Raw genomic sequence first — 14,872 nt, 5'->3', positions numbered from 1 at the left:
GTCTATCAATGCTGTTTCTGTTTCCACATTTCTTAATTTACTCATGAGAATCCTATTTACTTGAGGATCAGACACTTCTACTCTGGGCCTAAAAAGTCTTTGGAAAGTTGATGAGTTGATGAGAGTTCAATCAAGAACTTAAGGTTCTTGCTAAATTGGTGCATATTTTTGGTTTAGGATTTCCTTGTGCAGGATAGCTTAGCAAAATTTAAATTTCTTACCTGTGGTCAGGGAGGGGCATTAAAACAGCAGGGAGAGTAGTGAGTGTGGGTCCTGCTGCCTTTCATTTCCACCCTGATTGCATCTGTGATAGGAAGACCGGTGGATAACCTTTCCTGAATCATTTATATGGGAAATAATGTTTACTTAGTGACGCATTTACCATCACTGATATCAATACTGTGCTGGGTTGGAAGATTCACTATACAGAGAACATGACACACAAAAATACATTTGAGGCTATTTGAAGGCTCACAGGGGTTGTGGGTGTTTCTTTCCCATTCAAAGGCATTCCATGCCTGATTGAGGGGAGGGGAGGGGTATCTGCTCAAGAGTAATCCCTCTGTCTTTGCAGTTGAATATCCTCAATGTTAATTACTCCACCTGTGGCAGCCATTCTTTCTGAGGGGTTGCCCCCACACCTCCCCCCTCACCCCCATCCCAGGCCTCAAGATGACTTTCCACATGTTCACCTGCACATCTGCCAATGTGGTATACTGCATCCGCTGTATGCGGTGTGGCCACCTCTACATTGGGGAAACCAAGCGGAGGCTTGGGAACCGCTTTGCAGAACACCTACGCTTGGTTCGCAATAAACAACTACACCTCCCAGTCGCAAACCATTTCCACTCCCCCTCCCATTCCTCAGTTGACGTGACCATCCTGGGCCTCCTGCAGTGTCATAATGATGCCACCCGTAGGTTGCTGGAACAGCAACTCATATTCCGCTTGGGAACCCTGCAGCCCAATGGTATCAATGTAGATTTCACCAGCTTCAAAGTCTCCCCTCCCCCCAGTGGATCCCAAAACCAGCCCAGCACGTCCCCGCCTGCCTAACCTGTTGTTCCTCTCACTCATCCCTTCCTGCCACCTCAAGCCGCACCTCCATTTCCTACCTACTAACCTCATCCAACCCCTAAACCTGTCCGTCCTCCCTGGACTGACCTATCCCCTCCTACCTCCCCACCCATACTCTCCTCTCCACCTATCTTCTTTTCGCTCCATCTTCGGTCCGCCTTCCCCTCTCTCCCTATTTATTCCAGAACCCTCACCCCATCCCCCCTCTCGGATGAAGGGGCTAGGCCCGAAATGTCAGCTTTTGTGCTCCTAAGATGCTGCTTGGTCTGCTGTGTTCATCCAGCTCCACACTTTGTTATCTGTGGCTTCTGAGGGAATGACCCAAATCTCAAATTTTTTTCTTAAACTATCTGCCTTACATGTTCTCTTGTGTCTGTCAAGATTCTCTTTAAAATCTACGTTTTACACCATGTTTTTTGTTCACCCGTCCCAATATTTCCTTATGTGCTTTGGTATCAAAATTTGATTGCTAACACCCTCAGGACATTTCAACCACTTTAAAGTGCTACCTAAACACTAGCTGTTGTTGACAATGGACAGAATCTGAATGAGTCTAAATTGGAACAAAGAACTGTAAATGCTAGAAATCTGAGATCTAATCCTGTTTTAATATGTGACATAATACATATGCACATGTGCATGCACACACACAAGCACATGCACACATACAGGATAAACACAAACATCATGGAAAGCATACAAGAAAATAGACACAAATGTATTTCATCAAAATTATTAGAATTCAGTCAGGAGAATAAAAAGAATAAGTGTTATTTTTTGCATTACCTAAAGGGATTAATGCCAGTCTTAAGGTCCCAATTGAAACCAACTAGCCTATGTGGAAACACATTTTAACTTGGGATTTCTTCATTTACATGGTAATGCTATATGTGCGCATGTGTGTATGTATGTCCCATGTGTCTGTCTTGTTCCCACATCTGCGGCTGGATGAACACAGCAGGCCCAGCAGCATCTCAGGAGCAGCTGGGCCTGCTGTGTTCATACAGCCTCACATTTCATTATCTTGGATTCTCCAGCATCTGCAGTTCCCATTATCATTGTTCCCACATCTCTTCTGTAAATTTCTCTGGCTATCCTGCCAAAAATCTTTCTGCCATTTGTAATCTATTCCAGAGCTGTCACATCTTTCAAAGCTATTTCTAGCTCTGACAAGATAGTATAGTTTCTCTGCTAATAACATTGAGCATTGTGGCAGAATTAAAAGATAAATATTGATGTTTCTAGCACCAAACGCTACTGGTTTGATTTTGACAGTAATTCTGATAAATGTGAAAATGCCTATTTCAAATATTCTTTGAAGAAACAACAGAAGGTTTTAGTATGAATTTATGAAACGTTACATCTATTTTTCTTTGAGATCATTGAACAAAATTCATCCAATACGTTGCAACAGAAGTTTTTTTGACCTTTATCAGAAAAATCTAAATGTCTATAGTACTGAAGTAAACTGAGGATGAAACTGGGGATAAATTTCTTCGTGTATTGCCGAGTTTCTTACACTCATTGACTTTTGCAACTGGACATCCAGCATTGGAAACATGCACAAAACATGACTGTCATCTTCATACTAGTTATATTAAGCATCCCTGGTAGCTGCTTGAAATCTTTACTATGTTCATACATGAATAAATATCCCACTTGTGGGAAAGTCCTTTTGGAAAATCGATGCTTGAGAGAATTTGATTCTCTCCATCTTCTGCACAGAAAGACACCCCACACACACCCAAAAAGGAATCAGAGCACGTAAGATTCTAATATTACTCCTGGCTGTAGGCAATACTTGAAGCATTTTATAAATTTTTTGACAGGATGTGGATATCGCTGACACGGTCGACATTCCTTGCCCTTTCATTGAGAAGATAGTAGTGAGCTACCTTCTTGAATTGCTGTATCCCATTCAGTATAAGTACAACTACAGTGCTGCTGGAAAAGGAGACTTAGGAGTCTGATGCAGTGACAGTAAAGGGATTGTGAGATAGGCTCTTCTTGAACTTCTGAAGTGGCGATACTCCTTTTAATGTTTGCTGACCTCCGAGTGGCCACCTGTTTCTGGGGTATGTGGGAGTTGGGACCTGATTTACCAAAGTGCCCACCAGCTGACAATTTAAAGGCTTGATTAACTTTTAATTCAGTGGGTTTCATCGCTGTTAGAGATGGGGTTGTTTCAGTTGATAGAACAGCCACTTCGCCAGGAAAGGGAAAATCCTGGATATGGTTGCAAGTTAGGATGATCTGTGTCTTTCACTGGAAAGAGGAAGGTGACAGTCTTACCATATATCCTGTCTTTCCAGAAGGTTCATAATCTGGAAGATGCTATCAATGGGGCCCAGGTAGGCTTTTGCAATGCATCACATTACCGCTATTGGGTACCAGAAGTGGAGGAAAAAAAAAGTTTCAAGCTACGAATGGGATATTGATTCAAAAGGCTGCTTTGTTCTATGTAGCATTAGGTTTCTTGAGTGCTATTAGAGCTGCAATAATCTAGGCAAGTCACATTCCTGACTTGTCCTGGTAGATGGAAACAGCTTTGGGAGTCAAGAGGTGAGTTGCTTGTTGTAGAATTTGCAGCCTCTGACTTGCTTGTATAGCTTTTTGTGGCTGGTACAATTAAAATTCTTATGAATGTTTACCCATAAGATGTTGATTTTGAGGTTGGTAGGGAGGAGGAGTGAATCAGTGGGTGAGGGGGAGTGAATGTGTGAAATTGGTGGCAGTGTTGTTGAAAGTCCAAGGGAGATGGTTAGTTTTCCCCTTGTTGGACATTGCTTGGGATATGTGTGGTGTGAGTATTACTTGTGCCTTATTAGCCTGATTTTCATTTGCTGCTTTAACTGAGTTTAGGTTCTTTTTATTCACTTATAGGATGTGGATAGGTCAGCTTTATTGCCCGACCATATTTGCCATTGAGAAAGTGATGGTGAACTGCCGTCTTGAGCCATTGCACTACAGAATGTTCTTCGTAAGATTTTTAGAAACAGATGTAAGAATTTTGTATGTAGTGGTATTCTGTCACTTCACTAGACTCAGTAATACTGTTAAAGGATGGAAAAAGTGTCAGCATGTATTGCTATGCTTTGGGATGATATGTGTGTAGATGTTGTGAGAGGTGGGTGTGAGGCTTGCTGCAGAGCCAAGTGTGTGAGGGTGCGGTGGGTCATATGGTCACTGTGGATTGCTAGATTTGTTGATGAGCGAGTGATGGAGCATGTGCATTGATCAGTATTTGAGTTTGGTGGCCCAGTGATAGGATATGACATGTAGAAGATTAAATCTTTGATCCCAACCTGTCTTCGAGATCACTGAATATTTTCTGGTATCCAGGTTCTCAGGACTAAATCATTAGCATTGGCCTATCTGCTCCCAATGTTTGCCAGGACCCCTGTGCTTAGATCAGCTCACTCCTCCTTTCAGCTTTCTGCATTAATTCCTTTAAGAACTTTCTGTCTGGTTCTCAGTCCCTTTACTCAGAATTCTTCCTGTTCCTATAATGAATCCCAGCCAGCTGAATGAATGTTGTATTCAGAATGCACCTTGCCTTTAAGAAGTACGGGTTAATATTAATTGGTGTTAACTTTGGAGGAACATGAGCCATTGTTGAAAGTGCAGCCACTCGGCACCTCATTTAACACTAGGCTGCATGCCACAATTATAGAAGTGAGTTTAATGCACTGTATGTATTACTTTTGACAGATGTAGGTTAATTTTACCATTTGATACTGGAATTCCTGACTTAGCTAAACTGGTGAGCTGCATTTGTCATAGACTCATACAGATCTTCAGCATTTGTCTGTGCCAGTCAAAAACAACCACCCGGGAAGTAGAGTTGAAATGCCCATCAGCCATGATTTAAATGGCGGAGTGGACTTGATGGGCTGAATGGCCTACTTCCACCCCTATGTCTTATGGTCTTATGGTCTAACTATTCTAATCGCAATTTCTCGCACTTGGCTACAGTCCTGTCTGTCTTGGCATGACAAATGCACATCTAAATACTTCTTAAATGTTATGAAGGTTTCTGCCTCTACCGTCCTTACAAACAGTGAGTTCCAGATTCCCGCCACCCTCTGGGTGAAAATGTTTTTCCTTACATCTCCTCTAAGTCCCCTGACTCATGCCTCAGTCATTGATCCCTTTATCAAGGGGAAATGTTTCTTGCGGTCTATCTATATTCTTCATAATTTTATTCAATCATGTTTCCTTCTCAGTCTCCTCTACTGTAAGGAAAACAACTCAAGTGTCTTCATAACTGAAACTCTCCAGCCCAGGCAACATCCTAGTAAATCCTTTCTGCGACCTTTCTAATGCTATAACATTCCTCCTACAATGTTCCAGCATAATCTCTCTGATCTTAAACTCTATACCTTGGCTAATAAAAGCATATAAGGCTAATAAATGTGTCCCATTTGCCTTCTTAACCACTTTATTCACCTGTCCTGCTTCCTTGAGAAACCACTGGGCATATACACCAAGTTCCCTCTGCTGTTTAGCGCTTCCCGGGCTCCTACCTCCCATCATACATTCCCTTGCCTTATTTGTCCTGCCCAAGTGCAATATCTCACACTTATCCAGATTGCAATCCAATTGCCACTGATCAACCCATCTGACCAGCCTACCTATATGCTCCAGTAATCTACAACATAATTTACTAAGCCACCAATTTTTATATCATCCTTGAACTTATTGATCGACCCTCCTACATTCAAGTTAAAATCATTTATATAAACCACAAACAGCAAGCACCCCAGCCCTGATCCCTGTGAGATCCTATTGGACACAGATTTCCAGTTAGAAAATACCTTTCAGACATTACCCTCTGCTTCCTGCCACTCAGCCAATTGTGGATTCGTTTGCCAAATTTCTTTGGATACAGTGGGCTTCACTATTAGTTTCCCATTCAGGACATTATCAAAAGCCTTGCCAAAATCCAAGTAGATTACATCAAAAGCATTGCCCTCATCCACACACCTTCGTAACATACAATCAAGTTGATTAGACATGACCTCCTCTGAACAAAACCGTACTGACTGTTCTTGATAAGGTATTGACATGTGTGATAGGACTGTCCATGGTGAAGAGTATATGAATTCTGAGCTACTTTGGCAGTGGTTGTTAAATTAGTAGGGAGGCAGAGACCAAGAGAGGGAGAGAGAGGACAGTGGTGAGAGGGGGCAAACAATGAGTTTTTGGTTTCAGTGCAGCTGATGGGAGCACACACCCCTGGCTCCACCTTCAGGTAAGTAGTTTCTGAAAACTTAGATTCTGGGTACAGCTGGGAGATGTCCCCGAAGGACTGCAGATTAAATATATACAGGCTTGGTTTTCCTGAATGCTGCCCAGCTGATGATGATGACTGAACCAATTTGGCGAAGGGAGCCACACAACATCATTAGGCCATTTGTTTTCCCACTTAGGGAGCCTAATGCCTGATTCCGATGCATTTCTCTGGCTGACTTTTAAGTTATCTGGACAGGCATGAGGAGTATCAGAGAACTTACTTCTCGGAATGTGCATGCGCATGTTACTGACCATTTTGAAGGCTTTGACTCCTGTTTTGGACCTCCAAAATGGCACAGTCATCAAAGTTCTAGGCCTTATATCATGACTTATGTAAGTAGTCATAAATAAGAAAAGATTGAGATATTTCACTTGAGAAAATAAACTCACATCCTTAGTTATGTGCTAATCAAGAATTCAGTTGAGTATGGAAATAAAATTACAACTGGTAATATAATTTGGCATATAGGCTGCTATATTAGTCATGGGTGGCACAGAGGTTCAGTGATTAGCACTGCTGCCTCACAGGACCGGGGACCCGGGTTCAATTCCAGCCTCGGGTGACTGTCTTTGTTGAGTTTGCACGTTCTGCTTGGATGCTTGGGTTTCTTCCAGGTGCTCCGGTTTCCTCCCACAGTCCACAGAGGTGCAGGCCAGGTGGATTGGCCGTGTTAAATTGCCCATAGTGTTCAGGGATGTGTAGATTATGTGGGTTATAAGGAGATGGGTCTGGGTGGGATGCTCCAAGGGCCAATGTAGACTTGTAGGGCCGGAGGGCCAGTTTCCACACTGTAAGGATTCTAAGATGATGATTAGTCAAGCGATTTTCATAATGACTTTGGATGTTACTGTCAGCAAGTTAATTTACTTTGTCATTCCCTTTAAAAAATACCTTTGATTTTATCATCTTACACCTAACGTATGACAGGGATATGTTGAAAGTATTGACATAAAAAAGTCAGTGAAAATAGTCCATATGAAAGCATTACCCAATGTCATTATGAGACAGCAGCAACAATTGGATTTCTGCTCTTTCACTGTGAGAGTGAGGAGAACAAAGTGAATTTATTGGAGCATGCCTACTATCTCCAGAAATTTTGCACCTTTTTTTTCAAACAAGCTAAATTATCTTTTGGTTATTATTGTTTTATAACCTTCTCTAATTCTATTTCATAATAGCCATTTTTAGAAACTGAAGAGAAATTCGTTTTGGGTACAATATTTGTTCCACAAAATAGACTTAAAAGCAACTTACTTTCAATGATAAATAGAAAGATAAGGAATTCCAGGTATCTGATCTTTGGGCAATGCAAACTCAATTAAATATGAAGGTATTCATCTTTTTACTAGAATTTACATCAAGCAGAGTATAGAAGTAGCAGATCAGTCTGAATGTATCATTGCATTGGTTATAAATACCCAAGCAATGTCACTTATAACTTGATAACTTAGACAAATGATTTTGCTTAGTTACTACCTGAAGCAAAACCATAAATAAATATCAAATTTATCCTGCTTCTATTTCTTTGAAGCTGTAAAAATAAATAACTTAATGTCAAAAAAAGCAGGAAACTTATAATTTTTAGTTCAATGGTGATAATACAGAGTATTTGAACCAGACTTAACCTTTCAGGTACTCTCCAGATGTAAATTAGGATAAAGGAATTAATCTGATGGACAACAGATAGTAGGAACTGCTGATACTGGAGAATCTGAGATAACAAGGTGTAGAACTGGATGAACACAGCAGGCCAGGCAGCATCAGAGGAGTAGGAAAGCTGACATTTCGGGCCTAGACCCTTCTTCAGAAATGGGGGAGGGGAAGGGGGTTCTAAAATAAATAGGGAGAGAGGGGGAGCCGGATAGAAGATGGATAGAGGAGAAGATAGGTGGAGAGGAGACTGACAGGTCAAAAAGGTGGGGATGGAACCAATAAAGATGAGTGTAGGTTGGGAGGTAGGGAGGGGACAGTGAGGACAGACAGATCAAGGGGGCGGGATGAGGCTAGTAAGTAGGAGATGGGGGTGGGGCTTGAAGTGGGAGGAGGGGATAGGCGGGAGGAAGGACAGGTTAGGAAGGTGGGGCGAGCTGGGCTGGTTTTGGGATGCGGTAGGGGGCGGGGAGATTTTGAAGCTTGTGGAGTCCACATTGATACCATTGGGCTGCAGGGTTCCCAAGCGGAATATGAGTTGCTGTTCCTTCAGGCGGCATCATTGTGGCACTGCAGGAGGCCCAGGATGGACATGACGTCTGAGGAGTGGGAGGGGGAGTTGAAATGGTTTGCGACTGGGAGGTGCACTTGTCTGGTGCGAACCGAGTGGAGGTGTTCTGCAAAGCGGTCCCCAAGCCTCCGCTTGGTTTCCCTGATGTAGAAGAAGCCACAACGGGAACAGTGGATGCAGTATAGCACATTGGCAGATGTGCCGGTGAACATCTGCTTGATATGGAAAGTCTTCTTGGGGCCTGGGATGAGAGTGAGGGGGGAGTTGTAGGGGCAGGTGTAGCACTTCCTGCGGTTGCAGCGCCTTTTTGACCTGTCTCGCTCCACCTACCTTCTCCTCTACCCAACTTTTATTCGCCTCCCCCTCTCTCACTATTTCTTTCAGAATCCCCTTCCCCTCCCCCATTCCTGAAGAAGGACCTAGACTCGAAATATCAGCCTTCCTGCTCCTCTGATGCTGCTTGGCCTGCTGTTTTCATCTTGCTCTACACCTTGAAATATATTTGACAAGTAGCTTAGATAATGTAATGTAATCAAAGTGAAGAAGTTTTCCCCCCCCTGGCTTTCCTTCTGCCCTGTAGTAATCATCTGGAGAGAGAGTCACCATAAACTGTATAAAATAAACATTTTAATTGCAACTTTTAACTATAACACTTACTGCTTTTGGCTGTATTACAATTAATTAGAAAGGATGGACTCATTCCTTCACATGTCCCTCTCTTTACTGGCCTCAGGAAAGCTTGAATTCAAACAGGAGGCGATATCACAATAATGTCAGAGATAATGGGAACTGCAGATGCTGGAGAATCCAAGATAATAAAGTGTGGAGCTGGATGAACACAGCAGGCCAAGCAGCATCTCAGGAGCACAAAAGCTGACGTTTCGGGCCTAGACCCTTCATCAGAGAGGGGGATGGGGAGAGGGTTCTTTTCTCTCCATCTTCGGTCCGCCTCCCCCTCTCTCCCTATTTATTCCAGTTCCCCCTCCCCATCCCCCTCTCTGATGAAGGGTCTAGGCCCGAAACGTCAGCTTTTGTGCTCCTGAGATGCTGCTTGGCCTGCTGTGTTCATCCAGCCTCACACTTTATTATCTTGCGATATCACAATATATGTATTCTGTATCCTAGACTGCCTGTGGCTTAATGACAGAAACAAATTCTCCAGGTTCCTTAAACTGACAAATAAATAATTAGTTTATTCGGAAATAACGACTTGAACAAAGAAGTGAAGATCATTAACAAAAGGTTTAAAATGTGTAAATTTTAATGTTCAGCCACACAGCATAAAAATTAGTGCACCCAACTTCTTCTTAATCTTAAACAAGAATACAACGCTTTGCTAAAGTAATGGTTAAATTCCAAAATAAAAGTATCATTCATTGATATGTCTGAATGCAGCTGAAATTACTTGCCTCTCAAGTGTGGAGGTTTCTTCCTGGATCAGCAATGATTGTTGACTTTTGTTTTTGGTTGCAGTGTAGATTCAGAGTTCTCCTTTGATAACTTTCCACTTGTGGTGATGTGGTATTTCAATTTACAAATTTTGATCAGAAGGGTTTCGAGAAGAAAAGAGAAGGCAAAAGCTATTTCCTCTGTCGCATGTTCTCTCTGTGCTGAAAAAAATGGTACATCCCACAAGCTGAATCATGGGCCTAGTGTCTCAAAGTATCACAGCCTCAATGTCTCAAGTGAAGCAACTTATTTGTAAATACTACATTGTTTCTGCTGTAGACAGCGTCCTTTGATTTGCAAAGTGTCCTGTTCAAAATCATCAAGAATAATATGACCAGCTGATAATATCATAATAGATAAACCAATTCCTACCAAGTGCAACAATGTTTTCGTAATCTTTAGCTGGGGTTGTGTCATGAGGTCTCCAGTTATCTATTTTGGAACTGGATATCTTTCTGTAAATTCAGATTCCACACTCAGAGCTGATGGCAATGTTTAAAATGACGTGCAGAATATTGTTTTTCTTTAAAAGTCTTCCATCCAATTTTCAGATTTTAGAATTGGCACTAAAAACAAGTGGTGAAATAGTGCAAAATCAGATTGCAAAGTGAAATCCAACAGTTGTATGCAATAGAGCCTACAAAAATAAATTATATTGTTTCTAATCTTTTAAGTAATCCCAAATGAGTCACTGTGTGGGTGATGATAAAAGATGCCAATAAAATAGTATACCTGGTTCACTACTGTTGTAAAGAGTGGCATGCATTTTATGAATTTAAAGAATATAATCTAGACCAATAGCCAAGTCCCTGCTGCCAAATGATTAGCTTTTGTAATATACAGTTGTACATAATAACTAACTAAACCTGAGCATAAATAATTGAAAATACCCACATTTAAATATGAATTACCTGGAAGGGTATAAAGAAAAGCTTTGTCACTGGTAAACCAGTACAAAAGGTCAGAGACAAACACAAGATTTGGGAAAGCGGACATCGCTGAATGTGTGTCTTGAGGTACAGGAATAGAACTAGAATGAAAATGAAGTGGGACACAGACTCACTATAACATTAACTGCAGATATACTCAACATTCAATCTCTTTCATCCACAGGGGAATAAAGCTAGTACAAACCAACTGGAAGTTTGAACCTAGGTGAATTTAGAATTGTTGAAGGAAGATGTGATTGTTGTAGACAGTCAAGTAGATTTTCTGTTGCTGGTGCAAGTGGTAAGGTGGGTACAGATTGCATCTAAAGTTACACATTTTTTTGAGAATTTTTTTTGGTCAATTTTCTGCTCAAATCAATGTGCATTTAACTGTGCAAAATCTGCTGGGGACCAGTGCAATTAGGTAGTGTTTTAAAATGAAAAATGTAAAATCCTGGAGACTGGTAGGAAATGTGCATAAGGACACTGTGGAAGTCCTGAAGTGTGGACCTATGTGGAAATTGCTTTGGTAATTTAAACTTCTGATGGTCAGTTCCTGTATTTGTTGGGATGCTCTGTGGATGCTAACTGGCTTTGAATTAGCATCAGAAACCTTGGACAGTTATGTGGTACTTTCCAGAATAATATTACCACAAGATGTTAGATAGATCCAAACTGAATATAACATCTCGATAGCTACATAATTCATCACCTTATCATCCCTTTTGACCTTTTAAACACTTACCAGTACCTTACTGCTCCACCAACAATACCTGACTAACACTGCCATCTGACCCATAGCCCTCACCGACCTAGCTACAAACCCCAACTTGATTCCTGCCAACCATTTGACCACTGCTTCTACTTACTGCTCTCAATCCAAACTTAATACCCACTGACATGACCTCACTATTCCCTGACCACCCGGTTTCTCTCCCCTATCTAACTAGACCCCAACATTACCTGACTACACCTGATTTGCCAAACCCCAATGACTTAATTACCCTCTGTTCAGGACCGTTTCACCCAAAACCTACCCTACCACCCTATTACCCTCCAACTGGACTTCACAAATCCCTTCCAACCAGATCTGATATCCCTCCCAAATAGTTGGCTATCCTCCCAACTATCTGACTACTACCCAGCTCAAGTACACACTGACCAACAAATGTGTCCTACCCTCTACTCAATTACCACTTGCCATCCTATTCACTTTCTAACCCCTGCATCTGCCCACTTATCCACCTAACTGTTCACTTACATCCACTCACTTCATTCGCTCATCCAGTTAATCACATGGCAGCTTGTACTATAATATGAGGATGCGCCATGTTTTCTCTTGTCTCTACTCTGCTCCAACCGAGCTGTCCATGAGATTCTATGCTGCTCATTTCTGTGTTTGCTGACATTGGAAGACTCCAGGAGAAAATCTCCCTTTGAATTACTCTTTCTGCTGTGTGGACTCCGAGATCCATGTGAGATAGCAGCTTTAGGAAGCAGAAGCTAATGCATTGACATATGACGAACTTCTCAGCACCTATATGAGCTGAGAGAGAACCTTACTCAGACAACTTCACGTCAGTGTGGAGTGAGGGGAAATTTCTAAGTGCAGCAACAAGCTAACAATAATTACTACTGCTTGAAGGCCAAAATTACCAAAACAATTGCTTTAAAAAATGGTTTTTTAACATAATTAAGAATGGTAATTAACTAGAGTTATAACTGGAAATAGATGCCTAAGATCTAATAGACATTTGTAATACAGGGTTAATTTTAATTTTTTTAGAAGCCCATTTTTTTAATTAGCCTGTTCAGAGATGTTATTATACATCTCTGGACTAGGTGGGACTTGAACCCAGGCCTCCAATTCAAAGGTTAGGGACTCTGCTGCTGCACCACAGGAGCACCCCTTTCAGAGTAAACTTATGTGTTTTCTAATCAACCTGTTCAGAGATTTTATTACACACCTTGGCGCAGGAAGGATTTGAACCTGGGTCTCCTGGTCCAGAGGTAGGGACACAATCACTACATCACAAAAGAACCCCCTTACAGAGTAACCTGGTTTCAGCTGACCTGAATTAAGTTTTACAAACTGGCCTGAGCCATTTCCAAGTTAGATTGGAGTTCAGTTGTTAGTTTTTTTTTTCAGTAGACTTTCCAAACTTACTTGAAGGCCCACAATTTTGACATGATTGACAGCAACTCTCAATAGTGATTAATTGACCCTGGGGTCAACAACAACTTTGTTCAGACCGCTAAGCTGTGCTGCAATTAACATAAGTTAGGCTTAACATTTCATAATCTTTTCTGTCAGTGATGTCAATTCTAGCTGAACTGCCCTGGAAAGTCCACAATAATTCAGTGGAAACTATAGGCCATAATATTTATCAGTGACGTTGTCTAGAGGCTTATCCCACACCAAGGACTGGAGTTTGGTAACAGTGTGCTATTCCTGATATTGTAATTGGAGCTGTGTGCCGCTCCGCTTTTTCTGTTTCTGCCTTTTCCCACTGTATTAGAATTAAGAGTCTACGTACCAGGAGTGTCCATGCTAAACACATTTGATTCAACATTTGGGCAAGCTTTTCATTGATCAAACTCACCAACAATTCACAATACTATATCTCTGTAATCCAACAGGGACCCTCTGCATAACAATTATAACTTTTCGGATCAAAGCACAAAGCTATTAACACGAGCCTTGAGAGTGCCAAGGGTGCTTGATGTCATGGGTGTTTTTCAAAATTAAAGATCACTTGTAAGCATTTCATATTGGATCTTTACTTTATTTATGTCTGCATCATTGTTTTATTGTTGATGCCAGCATAGTCAGAGAATTAAATGCATTCGCACACTTCATACAGTCATAGAGATGTACAGCACGGCAATACACTCTTTAGTCCAACTCGTCTGTGGCAACCAAATATCCTAAATTAATCTTATCCTATATCCTCCTAAGCCCTTCCTGTTCATATACCCATCCTGATGCCTTTTAAATGTTGTGATTGGATCAGCTTCCACCACTTCCTCTTGCAGCTCATTCCACACGTGCACTACCTTATGTGTGAAAAAGTTGCTCCCTTTTAAATCTTTTCCCTCTCACCTATGCCGTCTAGTTTTGGGCTCCCCCACCCTAGAAAAAAGACCTTGGCAATTCACCCTATCCATACCCCTGATGATTTTATAAACTATGAAGTCATCCCTCAGCCTCCGATACTCCAGGGAAAATAGCCCCAGCCTATTCATCCTCTCCCTATAGCGCAAACCCTCCAACCCTGGCAACATCCTTGTAAATCTTTTCTGAACCCGTTCAAGTCGAACAACATCTTGGTTGGCATGCCTTGACAGTTACATGGAAACATGGAATTTTTCTTTACTGTGGAAGATACCATGTTGTGTTTCTTGTATGTTCATATTAGTGGTCAGTGTTATACACGTTGGTCTGTGGAACATAGTTGAAATCATAGGCTCAGCTGGCTCCTGCTTCAATGCCTTGTAAGGGACTTTGCCAGTGATCCCCCTCGGTCGGGGTAGTTGATATGATGTTGATCAGTTTAAAGCTCTGTAACAAATCTACCAGTCAACGCTGTGTAAAATGGATCCACATTTGGATAGTACTGATTCTGCCCTTTATGGCCCTCATTTTCTGACCTTGACTGACTGTCCCATTGCTACCTGCGTCCCCACCCCCACACTCAGAGCCACAATACACTGAGGACACAAGGACCTTTACACTCCTCTCCTCAATTTCACCCTGAATCCTTATTCCAATCCTCTAAGCCCACCTTCTCACTCCACAACTCCCTCAGTACTAAGTCACACTCATCTGTCCTGAGCCTCCATGCAAGAATCCATTCCTCTGCTCCTCAGCAGGTGCCTTGGGATTTTCATGTGCTGCTG

The 14,872-nt window shown here is 41.8% G+C and overlaps 1 protein-coding gene across 9 annotated transcripts in view; it reads left to right on the top strand.

The window, feature by feature from the left end:
* LOC125452861 (gamma-aminobutyric acid receptor subunit alpha-4-like) overlaps positions 1-14,872 on the top strand; it is a 66,146-nt gene that overhangs the window by 5,820 nt on the left and 45,454 nt on the right. The window lies entirely within an intron of this gene.

Source organism: Stegostoma tigrinum, chromosome 1 (genome assembly GCF_030684315.1).
Source record: "Stegostoma tigrinum isolate sSteTig4 chromosome 1, sSteTig4.hap1, whole genome shotgun sequence".
NCBI classification, from domain to species: Eukaryota; Metazoa; Chordata; class Chondrichthyes; order Orectolobiformes; family Stegostomatidae; genus Stegostoma; species Stegostoma tigrinum.
Note: the sequence above shows the minus strand (reverse complement) of the source record. Positions and strands in the feature narration are given on the sequence as shown.